The 14,461-nt window shown below is 31.6% G+C and overlaps 1 protein-coding gene across 1 annotated transcript in view; it reads left to right on the forward strand.

The window, feature by feature from the left end:
* Positions 1–14,461, forward strand: part of LOC141336988 (sodium- and chloride-dependent GABA transporter 2-like) — a 59,523-nt gene that overhangs the window by 23,045 nt on the left and 22,017 nt on the right. The window lies entirely within an intron of this gene.

Raw genomic sequence — 14,461 nt, forward strand, 5'->3', positions numbered from 1 at the left:
TTTATTTTTTTATTTATTTATTTTTTTTTATTATTTTTTTTTTTTGCTTACCCCATTGGCTGATTATTTTGCTTGTTCTAAGCAAAACTCGCTTAATTTTGACTTGTTTTTTCTGAAAAGAAGAAAATAATTTTTACTCATACTAATACTTCTTGATTTAAGAATTTTAAGATACTTTGGCTGGAAACAAGATAAAAAATCTAAGTAAGAAAAGCATTTTTGCAGTGTATATAACATTCATGGAATGTTTCTCTCTCTCTCTCTCTCTCTCTCTCTCTCTCTCTCTCTCTCTCTCTCTCTCTCTCTCTCTCTCTCTCTCTCTGAAATGTTTTAGTCTGACTTTTGTCTAAAGCTTTTTAACTTACTTTTTGTTTCAGAACATTCAAAAGTTACATTCCCACAATGTTTGCAAAATGATACAATGAAACATTCACATAAAAAAAAAACATTAAAATAAAAAAAAAACTGGACGTCTTGAACATACATTTTTGTAACGTCATGAAAATGTTATCAAAACGTTCTTATAGAACATAGTTCTGTTAGCTGGGACAACAAGAAGTGTTTTCCTCACATTTGTGTGGAAACTAGTTGAGAAATTCCATCAAATGGTTCATAATGGAAGAATTTGCATTCATTTATGTAAAAACTTAAAGTTACCATGAAATCAAAAATAACAATTGCAATTTTTACACAATGTTGAAGTAGTTATTATAAATGATTTATACGTTCACATCATTATTTTTTATCAAATTCATTTGCCCTTGAGTATATCATCTCCTCTTTACTACTAGTTATAGCATTAAATAAACATGAATAAACATTCGAGTTATGTTGTCTCAACCACTGAAAGACGACAAAACACCACTCCACTGAGGTTAATCTCCTGTTTGAGTTGTCTGTAATAAAAAATGGTGGATTTGGCATTATGATTGGTCAGATCGCCTGTCAATCAAACCTCCAGCGAATGGAAAAATCTTGCTGTACATTCCAGAAGCAATTTCACTCAGATATACGTACCAATAGGGAATAAAAGACTATCGCAACTTTCCTTTCATACTGACTCTAAAGATTGCTTAAAGAATTATAAGATTTATAAATTCAATGCAATTTTCTGTAAAGCTTAGCAATGATAAGCGGCGTTAAATTTGCCACTAAATGAGAAACATCAGGATCAGGGATGACATGAAATATTGTTAAATACTTCTGTATTACAACGAAAAGTAACAGAGCTGACCTAGTATATGATCTTAAAATCATTCATATGCTGTTATTGGCACAAATTACCCTCAAATGAGATTTAATCGCTTTTATCTGAGTCATGAATAAGCATTGCCTACAGCGCACAGTTAGATTTTTATTGCAATTCTAGCTATTCATTTTAGCAGTGTTTAGTGAAGAAATGATGCACTTCATCTTGAAGTATTAAGCTTTAAAATATCATTTGGCGCATATTTTTATGACTGAAGCGCTTGAAGGCAGTTGTAGGGCTCGGCATAATGTCTTTTGACACTTCTTTAATCTCATTATACTGTAAATGCGTTTGTAATTGCGTGCGGCGATGCCAGAGAAAACATGAATCAGATGGTTGAACGGTTTCATGTATGGTGTTAAAATCTCCCCGAACGCCTCATAAAGTGTTTGTAGTGTTTGTGTGTTTGTGCGCTGGACCCCACCGCCGGCAGTGATGCATCATCTGGCGAGGTGTGAGCGTTCTGTGCGGCTGATGTAATGGCTGTTGGGATACGCTGAACCTTACTGAAGTCATGATACAGTTTGAATGGAGAACAAACCATCTGGTCATTCCGGGGCAGCGCAGGCCCACGGGTCACATTAACCGACGCTCATAAACACTCATAAGTGTGCAGATGTACAGGCTCTGCTGATGAAGTCAAGTTCACCTTAAAGTTCATTGCGTATTTTGGATTTCAGGATTGTGTGTGGAACATCTGCAGCAGCCACAAAAATACACAAATCAACGAAACGCTGGAGAATTTCATTCATGGCCTTTAGTTTAATGCAGATCTCAGATGGGTTTGCGTCAGGACTCAGATTGCATAACAAATGGAGTACCAAAATTGTTGTTTTGTTAGGATTGTGAAGGGCAAGGAACTGTGGAAGCTTGTTTCCACCACAGGATTAAAAAAAATAAAAATAAAACAGTAATTACAGAAAACAGAAAATAAAATTCTATGAATTCTAAGTTTATCTTTCACCATTCTTTTTTTGATTTGTTTTTTTATTTGTTTTTGAAAAAAAAATATGGATGTATATATACCATTTATTCATATATATATATATATATGGTATATATAAGGTATATAAGGTAACTGCAAATTTTTAATCTCACAATTCTTACTTTTTTCCACCACAGGATAAAAAAATTAAATAAAATAAAAATATTTTTATTTTCTGAGAAAAAAATTCTATGAATTCTAAGTTTATCTTTCACAATTCTTTTTTCATTTGTTTTTTTATTTGTTTTTGTATCCAGAATTGATGATCAAAAAGGTAATTGCAACTTTTTAATCTCACAATTCTTACTTTTTTTCTCACAAAGAATTCCCATCATTTCCTCACAATTTCAAGCATAAAAAATAATTTCAAATGTAGTTTTAGTTTCAGTTTTCATCTTGCAATTCAGTTTGTTTGTTTGCATTTCTGCCATGAAATAGAAAAGTATAAAAAGTAATTGTCACTTTTTAATTTTTCTTTCTTCTCGGAATTCTGTCTTTGAATTGTGAGTTTGTATCTTGCAGTTCTGACTTTATATCTTGCGATTAGGAATTGTTTCTTCATTGTGAGAAAACAAAACAAGAGTTGTAAGTTATAAAATCAGAATTGGAAGATAAAAGTCAGAATTGTGAGATAAAAAAAAATCTTCCATTGGAAACTATTTAAAAAGCAGAAAATAAAAAGAGCTAAAATATAAAAATCTTTTGTTGTTGATGTAATTTGGTAGAAGTTTCAAATTATATACTATCATAGTTTTTGTTCAATTTTCAATTAGATTTTTTCATATACACTGCTGCTCAAAAGTTTGGGATCAGTAAGAGTTTTTTTAAACTTTTTAAAGAATTCTTAAATGCTCATTAAGGCCACATTTACTTGATCAAAAATACAGAAAAAAATGCTATATGGTGAAATATTATTACAGTTTAAATTATTGGTGTTCTGTATTAATATAATTTAAAATATAATTTATTCCTGCGATGCAAAGCTGAATTATGAGCCATTACTTCAGTTTTCAGCATCACATGATTCTTCAAAAAGTCTTTGGAACCTGTGAATCTTTTTCAGGATTCTTGATGAATAAAAGGTTAAAAAGAACAGCATTTATTCAAAATATAAATCTTTTCTAACAATATAAGTCTTTGCTATCACTTTTTATCAATTTAACACATCCTTGGTGAATACAAGTATTAATTCCTTTCAAAAAAAAAATTATCAAAATTTACTGACCCCAAACTTTTCAATAGTAGTTTATATTGTTACAAAAGATTTCTATTTGAAATAAACGCAGCTTTTTTAACATTTTATTTGTTAAAGAATCCAACAAAGGTTCCAACAAAACATTAAGCATTGACACTGAAGACTGGAGTAATGATGCTAAAAATTCAGCTTTGTTTCACAGAAATAAATTACATTTTAAAATATATTCACATAGTAAACAGTTATTATAAATTGAAATAAAATTTCACAATATTACAGTTTTTTCTGTATTTTTGATCATAAAAATCAGCAGTGTATATTTGTACTGAAATTGTAATTATAATTTTTATATTTTCAGATATTTTCATATTTATATTTCAAATGTGAGCAATTTTGTGCTTTTTTAATTGCAGTTTAAAAAATAAAGCTGCTTCATGGTGCCATAGAAGAACCTTTTTTGTCTAAATGGTTCCTTTAACATCTGAAGAACCTGTTTCACAAAAGGTTCTTTGTGGCGAAATCATTTTCTTCAGATTATAAAAAGGTAAGAAAGAGATGGTTCTTTAAAGAACCTTTGACTGAGTGGTTCTTTGTAGAACCAAAAATGGTTCTTCTATTATCTGTTATTTTTAAGAGTGTAGTTTTAGTTTTTATATGCATAAATGTTTCTACAGGTTAAATTTGAATTTATTTCCATTTATTTATTGTAGTGTTTTAACTACATAGAAATGAAAAAAGTTGCTTTTGGCACTAGCTGAAAATTCAGGTAATGTTTATTTTATTTCACGTTTTTTTTTTTATGGTTTTGGTTTTAGTTTTAGTTAAGCATAATAACCCTGCCATGAACCAAACCTGATTCAGCATGAATTGAACCAACAGCTTCGCTGGAAGAACAACATCCGAGAGTCACATGATCATTTACTTGCATTTGATTAGTTACAGAGAACAGCGCAGGAATGTTTCTCAGCAAATGCTCTCAGACGTGAACTCCAGCGTATGTCCAGTGAACTTTTTCCAGTTAACGGCCCTTATGTAATATATGGGTGGAGGGCAAAAATGAATTCCAAATGTAGCTCTTTGTCATTGCGTTCCTGGTGCATTGAGAGCATATCCAGGAAAACACAAGCCCAAAAACCACCGTAAAGTAAAGAGAGAACTGCTGATGACCTCTGAAACACGGATACATGCTGAATTTATTGTAGTAAGCTCTCATGGAGCCACCGTAGTTATGCGGTCAAAGACTGTGAATGTAAAATGTAATATTTATTACTTGCCAAAAAGAAATAAAAGCCTTTCATTCTGTGATTTATGAGCCTTGATGTCACTTCTTTCACATGTGGTAAACTTTGCTTTTAGAAGCGGAAAGTTAAAGTAGGATTGAGGAGACACACAAATGTCTGATGTTTATGAAGATAATTATAGAAAATCTCACCATCTCTGCCATTGGAACGCCACAAAGTCAATGACTGGAAATTGAAATGGCTAATGAGTTCAAAACGTCATGCATCACTACTGTCAGTGTTTGCATTTGTCAGTTTTGCATTTCATAGCACGGGTTTTACTGTATGTTTTCTCAATGTTTAAAGTAATTTACTGTCATCGTTTAGTAAAAACTACACAAAATTACAGAAACTAATTTGAGAGTTTTTCACATAATGTGTTCAGAAATCTCTTAAATGCTAGAGAGTACACCAGATTTCTGGCTAAAATATATTTTAAATATTTTTTATATTAAATATTAAACATTAAAGCTCAATCAAATATTTTTCTGAAAGTAAAAATATATTTAGTTCCAACCTTCATACCAAACTGCATTTCAGGGGCAAGAAAATACATTTCCAGACTTACAGTAGCCTATACATTTAAGTTAAATGGAAATATAACATTGTTTATTAAATTATATTTAATATATTGTATATTATTTATATTTTCTATTAAATAGAAAAAAAATATAGGGCTTTATATTTTAGAATTATAGATAGATTTATATATTTTTAAATCTTAAAAATACAAAAATGACCCAAAAATATATTTTTACAAACAAATATTTTACATTAAAAATAAATAAATAAAAGCTTTTTCTTAAAAAAAAAACATATTCTAACAAATATATTTTGGTCTTTACTGTTATTATTAGCATTATTATATTGTTTTGGCTTTATATTTTAGAATTATAGCTAGATTTATATTTTTTAAATCTTAAAAATATTCAGAAATGACCCAAAAATATATATTTTAAAAATACATATTTTACATTAAATATAAATAAATAAAACTTTTCCTTTAAAAAATATATTTTAACAAATATATTTTGGCCTTTTTTTGAAAATGTTATTTATTAATTATAGTAGATTTATATATTTTTTTAATCTTACAAGTATACAAAAATGACCCAAAATATATATTTACAAAAAAAATATTTTACATTAGAAATAAATAAATAAAAACTTTTTCTTTAAAAAAAACATATTTTGACAAATATATTTTGGTCTTTTTATTTTATTTTTACAATTTTACAAAAAATATTTTACATTAAAAATGAATAAATAATAACTTATTCTTTTTTCTTTTTTTTCTTTTTTTTTTTTACATATCTTAACAAATATATTTTGGTCTTTTTATTTATTTATTCATTTTTAATTTATTGTTTGTTTGTTTGTTGTCCTGTTATTCATGTCATGAATACAAATGTTACTGGTTAGTGCTTTTTTCTGTATATCTCTTATCTTCAGCACGAGGCTTTTATAAAAACAGGATCGGAAGGTAAAAGCGGAGCACAGTTCAATGTTGAGAAACACCAGCAAACACATCGAACACAGTTTATGACATGAATAAATCAAATCTCAGGGTGTGTTCCATGAGGGTTTGATAGCTGATACTAATTTATGATATACTGGAAATTTTAAGCAGATTTTACTCTGTAGAAACAACATACCACTGTAAAAAATAATACAATATAAACATGTTATAAATTATATTACATTTTAAAATACTCACAATTAGATAAGTTGCTTTTTTATTAATTGCATATTATTCACACAGTAAATTATTCATAAAAAATGTGTAAATCTAATAGATTATGTTATTAACTCTAATTTTCATAATGTAATCAGTAACAGACTACAATTTGTAAGTAATCTAAAAAGCACTGATTATAAAACAGCAATATACTGTAAAATACTGCGTCACCATTTTTTAATCTTCGTTTTGCCTTTATGATTTGACTGGCATGAATTGCCAGGGAATGCAATGTAAGTTGAATTGAATGCACGCTTCAGTTGAAAGCATTAGTGTAAATGTAAAAGTGCCGTTGCTCAGTTTGTCCGTCTTAAACGCTTCCTTCAGCAGAACAGAACATGCAGAAGAAAACAGCGGAAAACAGGCGACTCAGCGTTTCTGTCTCTCTGAAGTACAGCATGTTGTAGTATGAAGGGGAACTTTGAATCTCAGCTGGATTTATGTTTCCTGTGTGGATGCTTGTGTTTCAGTACGTCTGCAGATACAACACAGACCTGAAGAATCCAGCTAACAAAAACATGTTCTAAGAATGTTTTCCGAATGAATCTTCAAAATATTCAGCTTTTGAAATGTTTTAGGAACCTTTGTTCTTGGTTATACAAACATTACGGAAACTATCCATTGTAGCATTTTGCAAACATTATGAGAATGTTACTTTCAAGTGTTCTCTGAGTGATCTGAAACAAGTAACACCTAAAGAGGTTCTAAAACAATAACATTCCATGAACAATGTATCAAACAGAGTGACAAATTGCAGACGTTTCTCTTTTGCTGTAATGGTTTTCTAGGGTTTTTCTTCAAGTGAAGCTCCATGGAGAGCAACTGAAGGCCTACTAAAGAACCCAGCTAACAAAAACTTGTTTTAAGAACATTTTCCTATTGTTCCCATTAACGTTCTCTGAATGTTCAAAATATTTAGCTATTTAAATACATTTAAAATACATTAAAAGAGCATTTGTTCTTGGTTATACAAACATTAAGGAAACATTCCATTGTATCATTTTTCAAACCTTATGAGAATGTTACTTTCAATTGTTTTCTGAATGATCTGAAACAAGTAACACTTAAAGAGGTTCTAAAACAACAACATTCCATGAACAATGTATCAATAAAGTTTTTCTAGAACGTTACTTTTGATGTTCTCTGAACATTCTGAAACACTTAGATACATTTAAAGAAACATCAGGAAAATGTTTCAGAAAAAAATGTTTCATGGACATTATGCTAACGTTTTGAGAATGTTATTAAAGACCTGTTCTGATATAAACAAAACTGGAATAAAATTGTTATAAAATGTTTTTAAAAACACAACAAAGTTACTAAAAATGTACTCATTCAAATATTAATAAAACTGATAATAGAATCTCAGTGATACTATAACTATGATTTATTAGCGAATGCTGTTCTAATGTCTCCAAAAGCTTTCATCTTTTTATCTACATATAATAACTTTATCAAATCAGAGAAACTGAGTCCTGAATTGCCTCAGAAGTATCACATCATGGTCTGCGGATGCTGTTTCATGTTGCCTACTGACTTGTTTTTTCTCCTCTTTTGAGGGAAACAGTTGCATGATGATATTTTTCCAGCAGTGGCCACAAAAATGAGGGGTTTTCCAAATCATTCACAGACTGTAGATTTGTAATAGAAATACAGTTAGCAACACACAGGAAACCAAAGCTAGAAGTATCCAGGTTAGCCAATAATGCGGTCTATTAGTGTTACTAATGTGTAGTTCAGTCAAACAGAGTGACAAATTGCAGACGTTTCTCTTTTGCTGTAATGGATTTCTTGGGTTTTTCCTCAAGTGAAGCTCCATGAAGAGCAACTGATGGCCTACTAAAGAAACCAGCTAACAAAAACATGTTCTAAGAACATATTCGTATTGTTCCCATTCATATTATCTTCTCTGAATGTTCAAAATATTCAGGTTTTAAATATTTTAAGAACATTTGTTCTTGGTTATACAAACGTTAAGGAAGCATTCCATTGTATCATTTTGCAAACATGAGAATGTTACTTTTGAATGTTCTCTGAATGATCTGAAACAAGTAACATTTCAAAAAGCTTCTAAAACAACAAACATTCCATTAACAATGTATCAATAACATTTGTGGAATGTTACTTTTGATGTTCTCTGAACGTTCTTAAACAAATAGATACATTTAAAGAAACGTTACATGTTTCAGAACATGTACAAATGATGTTTTTGTTCTAACATTTTGAGAATGTTATTAGATCAGACAACTTTGAGCAGTCGTTCTATTAGTGTTACTGGAAGGATGAAAATTCTGAGAATGTTTCTTGTTAGCTGGAACATCAAGTTCTGCACCATTCAGTGTAACAGACATCTATCGCATAAGGAGTCATGTTGTATCATGTTAATGGTCTATCTCGTGATATTGTGTAATTATATTCACTTTCCACCAGCTGACACAATTCTTCCAACGTACACGCCCGGCTATAAATACAACTGATGTTATACAAACTTTCACATTGAATTTGTCCCCTGACTGTGTCTTTATTCTGTAATGGATCTCATATGTAGAGTTCTATCTGAGGTTTAGGTTTATGTTGTGCATCGGTTTGCCATAGAATGATGTAATCTTGAGTCCAGCACATGTGTTTCATCTGCGGCCGCGTTTCCAGAGCCAGAGGTGCCACGGCTGCTTGTGACGACGATGGCTTTGGTTTCTCTCCAGACTGCTGATACAGCTTCTTGGCTTTGGCACACTAATGTATTCAGCATACAGCCAACCGGGCCTTTTTCCTCTTCCTCTTTCTGTGACTCATATTTTGATTTATTGTTATTTTTCCCCCTGAGGTTCACTTGTAACGTTATTTAGGTTTTTGTGCCTCATAACAGACATCATTTAGTTTTTAACAACTATTTTTCACTCGCTCTGTCTCTCTCTGGCCCTTAAGTTGTGACTGTACAAAGCTCATGAATATTTAATGAGGACAGCTTTTTTCTGCAACATTAATAGAATGTTCAACGCTATTGTCATTGGACTATCTGAGTTGGTTTTGCCCATTGTCACACCCCTTTGGACTGTTCGTGTTGGTTTCTCCCTCTTATGCCCATATTTGGTGGTTCCTGTCTTTAGTTATCACCCACACCTGTCAATGTCTGATTAACCTGTCTATATTAGTTGATTTCTGTTCAGTGTTTCCTTGCCCGAACTCAAGGATGATTTGTGTGTGTTTTTCCATGCCTGTGGATTTACCTGTCGTGGATATCATTAAAAGGATTTATAATTGTATTTTGTTGTCATGCGCCTCCTTCTCTATGAACACAGTGTGACAGTTATCCAGTCATTAAAAATGTTCTCAGCAACCTTTTTTGCAGGCATGGTTTGAATGCTACTTCTTTCATAATGCTCACAGAAAGTAATGTTCTCATAATGTTTGGAAAATAAAACAAAACATTCCCTTAACATTTGAATAATGACCAAGAAAAAACATTTCTAAAACATTTTGAACCTTCAGAGTACATTTTTAATAATGTTAGCACAAAAACATTATTTTTTACATAATCTTTTAAGGGTTTAGTTTATCCAACATTTTAAAAATGTTACTTGTTTCAGAACGTTCAGAGAACATTTAAATGTAACATTCACATAATGTTTCAAAAATGATACAATGAAATTTTCCCATAACATTTGCATAACCAAAAAAAAAAAAAACATTTAAAAAAACATTTTTTGATAAATCAATGTTTTGAACCTTCAGAAACAACATTTTCATAACTTAATGGGAACGTTAGCAAAATTTTAAAATCTTTTAAAATGACTAATCTGACATTAGACATAAACTGGGATTAAAATGATATTTTTTTAGTGTGGAAAACCTAAAAAGATCTTCCCTCTCTCAGGATCTGTAGATTTCCAGGACTGTCCGTTTTCAGTTTATCATAAGCAGTATCATTATGTCATTACTGTTCGGCAGCACAATAGTCGTTCTTTTATATGGCAATAAAGGGCTTTTCTTGACATGAATGAATGAACCGTGGGATTTAAAACGACTCTTTGTGTTGGCTGAAACAGAAAGCACTGCTCATCCTTCAGAAGTCAAATATTTTGCTCTATTATCAATATATATGTGGAGTTTCTCAGTCATTTTGAGCATTGTTTCAACCCATAAAAAGCATAACCAATTTTAAACTGCGTAAAATGCTTCTTCAGGCTGTTACCACTGTAATAAGAAGAACATCACTCAAGGCCATGTGAACTCTGCAAAAGCAAAACACTCAAAACATATATAAATATACATGGGTGTGTGTGTATACAGTATGATAAAATCAGAACAGAAACGTTCTGAAACTGACTGCAGAATCAGAAAACCCTTTACAGGTCTGCTTTATATACACACGTAAAACATTTAGGATCTAAAAATGTAAACATAAAAAAAAAATTTTTGAAATGTTTCTAAAATGTTGATATGTTGATTTATTTTCACTCCCAAAAAATTTTATTTGCACATTTATTTTTATATTCTAAGAACTGGAACAATGGCAGTCTTCAGCTAGATGCAGTGAGGTATAAATCACAGTAGTCGTCTATAAAATGCACTTCTCACCGTTAAGCACCGCTCACTGTTACACCTCCATACAGTCAGTTCGTCCGGCCTGATTAGCAGTTTTTTGTGGTCTGGCTGTGATTAGCGTTTCCTCATTAAAGCGTCTGACCTGCTGAGTCCACGCTGCTGCCTGTTAGGGCCAGGCAGGGGTGCATCATGGGAATGTGACAAGTTTGTTGGTTACATCTGTAAAAATCCAATAGACTGGCAAAAGGTGACCTGCATGTTTATCGTTTATGTGGTTTATGGGAAATTTTACTGGAATGAAAGTTAGTAAATTTGACTGCAATTGACTTTGACTTTATAATTTGTTTATCTGTGTATGTTATATATTGTAAAAGTTGTTTATTCTGAAAGAAGTCTCTTCTGCTCACCAAGGCTGCATTTATTTGATCAAGAATACAGTAAAACAGTAATATTGTGAAATATTAGAACAATTTAGATGTTTTCTATGTGAATATATTGTAAAGTGTCATTTATTCCTGTGATAAAAGATGATTTTTAATCATTCCATGTTAAACTAAATTAAAATGCAATTCACATAATGTTTATGGGTCAAAGACGTTAAGATGTCCACGTCAAAAGAAATGTACCAAAGTGATTTTATGTCCATAGTGTCAGGTTTTCCTAGAGTTTCTCACACCTTGGACTTCACATGTTGGTTTTTCCCATTGTCTCCCCCTGTTGTTCTGTTTGTTTTGGTTTCACCCGTTGCCCATATTTGGACTTCCTCCCATTAGTGTAATCTGTCACACCTGTCCTTGTTAATTAGTCTCAACCTTTCCTGGTTTCCCTGTTTTAATTTATTAAATACTTTGTTTGTTTTTTACTCCTGGCTCCACTGTGTTTCCCTCTGGCTCCTCACCCCCAGCAACCCATGACACATAGGAAGCACATTAGATATAAGTAAAGTGTCTACTTTTAAGGTTTCAAATAAGTTTTTGGACAATAAAATGTCAAAATTTGGTTGAAATGATGTTATATTATTATTTAGTGTAACACGATTTTTTTGTAAAAATTCAAACAACATGCTTATTCAGACTTGTACATATTAAAATATATAAAAGAATAAGATAGCATATTAAATCTTATTGTGTTTTAAATGAGTAAAAAAAATCTTACTGACAAATGGGCAAAACCTAGGATAGTGGTAAATTGTAAAAAATGTAGAATTATAATTAATTAGTATTTGGGGTGGAAGTAATTTGTCTTTTAATATGTCATAAATTGTATATGCCTGACATTTTAGTGGGTGTCTTCTGTAAATTAGGAAAAAAACATGATATTTATTTTTTGGCTCAGAAAATTAAATTAAACAGAAAACTTTTTAATATTGTTTTGGAAAAACAACAACAGTTTAAAGCAATTGTTTTTTATGCTTAAACCCTTTTTAGTTTTTGACCCTTATTTAACATAAAATAACAAATGTTTTTATGGTTTTAATTTTAGTTTCTGTTTTTGTTCCAGTTAAGAAAATAAACAAAAATCTGTTAACATTAACATTAATAAATGATGTGAATCATCAGATCACAATTTCAACTTGATCAAAAAGAGTTATGTTAATCCTGTACACATTCACTTTTATTCCCAACACATTTTGGGCTTTAAAACGGCATTTTTATTGGATAGTAGCGGTGGATGATTTGGGCTGATGAACCAAGTGCAGCTGGTGATGAAAGGATGGACGTTCGCTGAATTGATGTGATATTTGGTGGAGTTTCTTTCTTATAAATATTAGGTTGAGTTTGTCAGACCGCCATTAGAAGCAGCTGTGCAGAAACACAGAGCTATTGTGTCAGATGTGTTACGATGCCATTACATAACCTGTCTGTTAAAACAATCACTTTGGCAGTTAATATTGTCACAGCTGGTTTAAATAGGCCATAATTCATAACTCCCAGCATTCTGTGCCGATGCTGAACGCTGAGCAGTGATGTCACTCTGCATGAATGTGTTCAGACATCATTCGTCGCTGCATGCGTGTGTTCAGGTGAGGGTGGGACAGTTTCAGTGAGGGGTCGAGTGTCTCTCTCTCTCTCTGGGGTACAATATCACAGTGTGATGAAAGGAAAGAGAAAAGCAGTCACTCCTACTAAGTCAACATCCCGTCTAATTAGTCTGTGCAACTCTGGCCTGCTTGGCCTCCGCTAATCAGCCCTGAAATCATTTGAATGACAATTCAACCTTCATTTTTCTTCTATAACTCACTGTTTCAATAAGGTCTTATTTCTTTGGTGTTGTAAGGTATTTGGGGAGTAGTTTTTGTAAGTGTTTTCAGGAACTGCTGAACGATTACTGAACAAGTCGTTTTTTGTACTGTGTTTTTAAACAACCGATTCAAGGGATTATTTTGGAAGATAACTAGATAAAAAAGTTTGTCAAGACAATCTTTAAGTTGGCTTGGGAAAGCTGGACCAGAAAGTTTACAAAGTTTAAAAAGTTTTAAGTTTGACGGTTTTCAGGCTGAAATAGTTCAAAGTTTAAAGTAGTTTTAAAAGATTAAAGTTTGCTAGATCGATATATAGATAGGTAGCAAGTTGCTAGCATGTTTACAGCACGATTAACATGTTACGAGCATGTTATTAGCAGGTTTCTAGCATGTTACTAGCATGTTATTAGCAGGTTTCTAGCATGTTACTAGCATGTTGCTACCATGATTTACTAGTTACTAGCATTTTGTTAGCGTGATTAGTAAGTTACTAGAATGTTGTAAGCATGATTAGGAAGTTACTAGCATTTTGTTATCATGATTAGCATGTTATTAGCATGTTGCTAACATGTTTCTAACATGATTGGCTAGTTATTAGCATGTTATTAGCATGTTTCTAACATGATTAGCAAGTTACTTGCATGTCATTAGCATGTTTCTAACATGGTTACCAAGTTGCTAGCATGTTTCTAGCATGATTAGCAAGTGATTAGCATGTTATTAGCATGTTTCTAACATGATTAGCAAGTGATTAGCATGTTATTAGCATGTTTCTAACATGATTAGCAAGTTACTTGCATATCATTAGCATGTTTCTAACATGGTTAGCAAGTTGCTAACATGTTTCTAGCATGATTATCAAATTGTTGGCCTGTTCCTAGCATGTTTCTAACATAATTAACATGTTACTTGCATTATAGCATGTCATTACCAAGTTTCTAGCATGTTTCTAGCATGATTAGCAAGTTATTAGCATGTTTTTTGCATGTTTCTAACATGATTAGCAAGTTACTAGCATGTTTCTAGCATGATTAGCAAGTGATTAGCATGTTATTAGCATGATTAGCAAGTTATTAGCATGTTATTTGCAAGTTTCTAGCATGATTAGCAAGTTACTAGCATGTCATTAGCATGATTAGCAAGTTATTAGCATGTTATTTGCAAGTTTCTAGCATGATTAGCAAGTTATTAGCATGTTATTAGCATGTTTCTAACATGATTAGCAAG

The sequence above is a fragment of the Garra rufa genome, chromosome 6 (assembly GCF_049309525.1).
Source record: "Garra rufa chromosome 6, GarRuf1.0, whole genome shotgun sequence".
Classification (NCBI taxonomy): domain Eukaryota; kingdom Metazoa; phylum Chordata; class Actinopteri; order Cypriniformes; family Cyprinidae; genus Garra; species Garra rufa.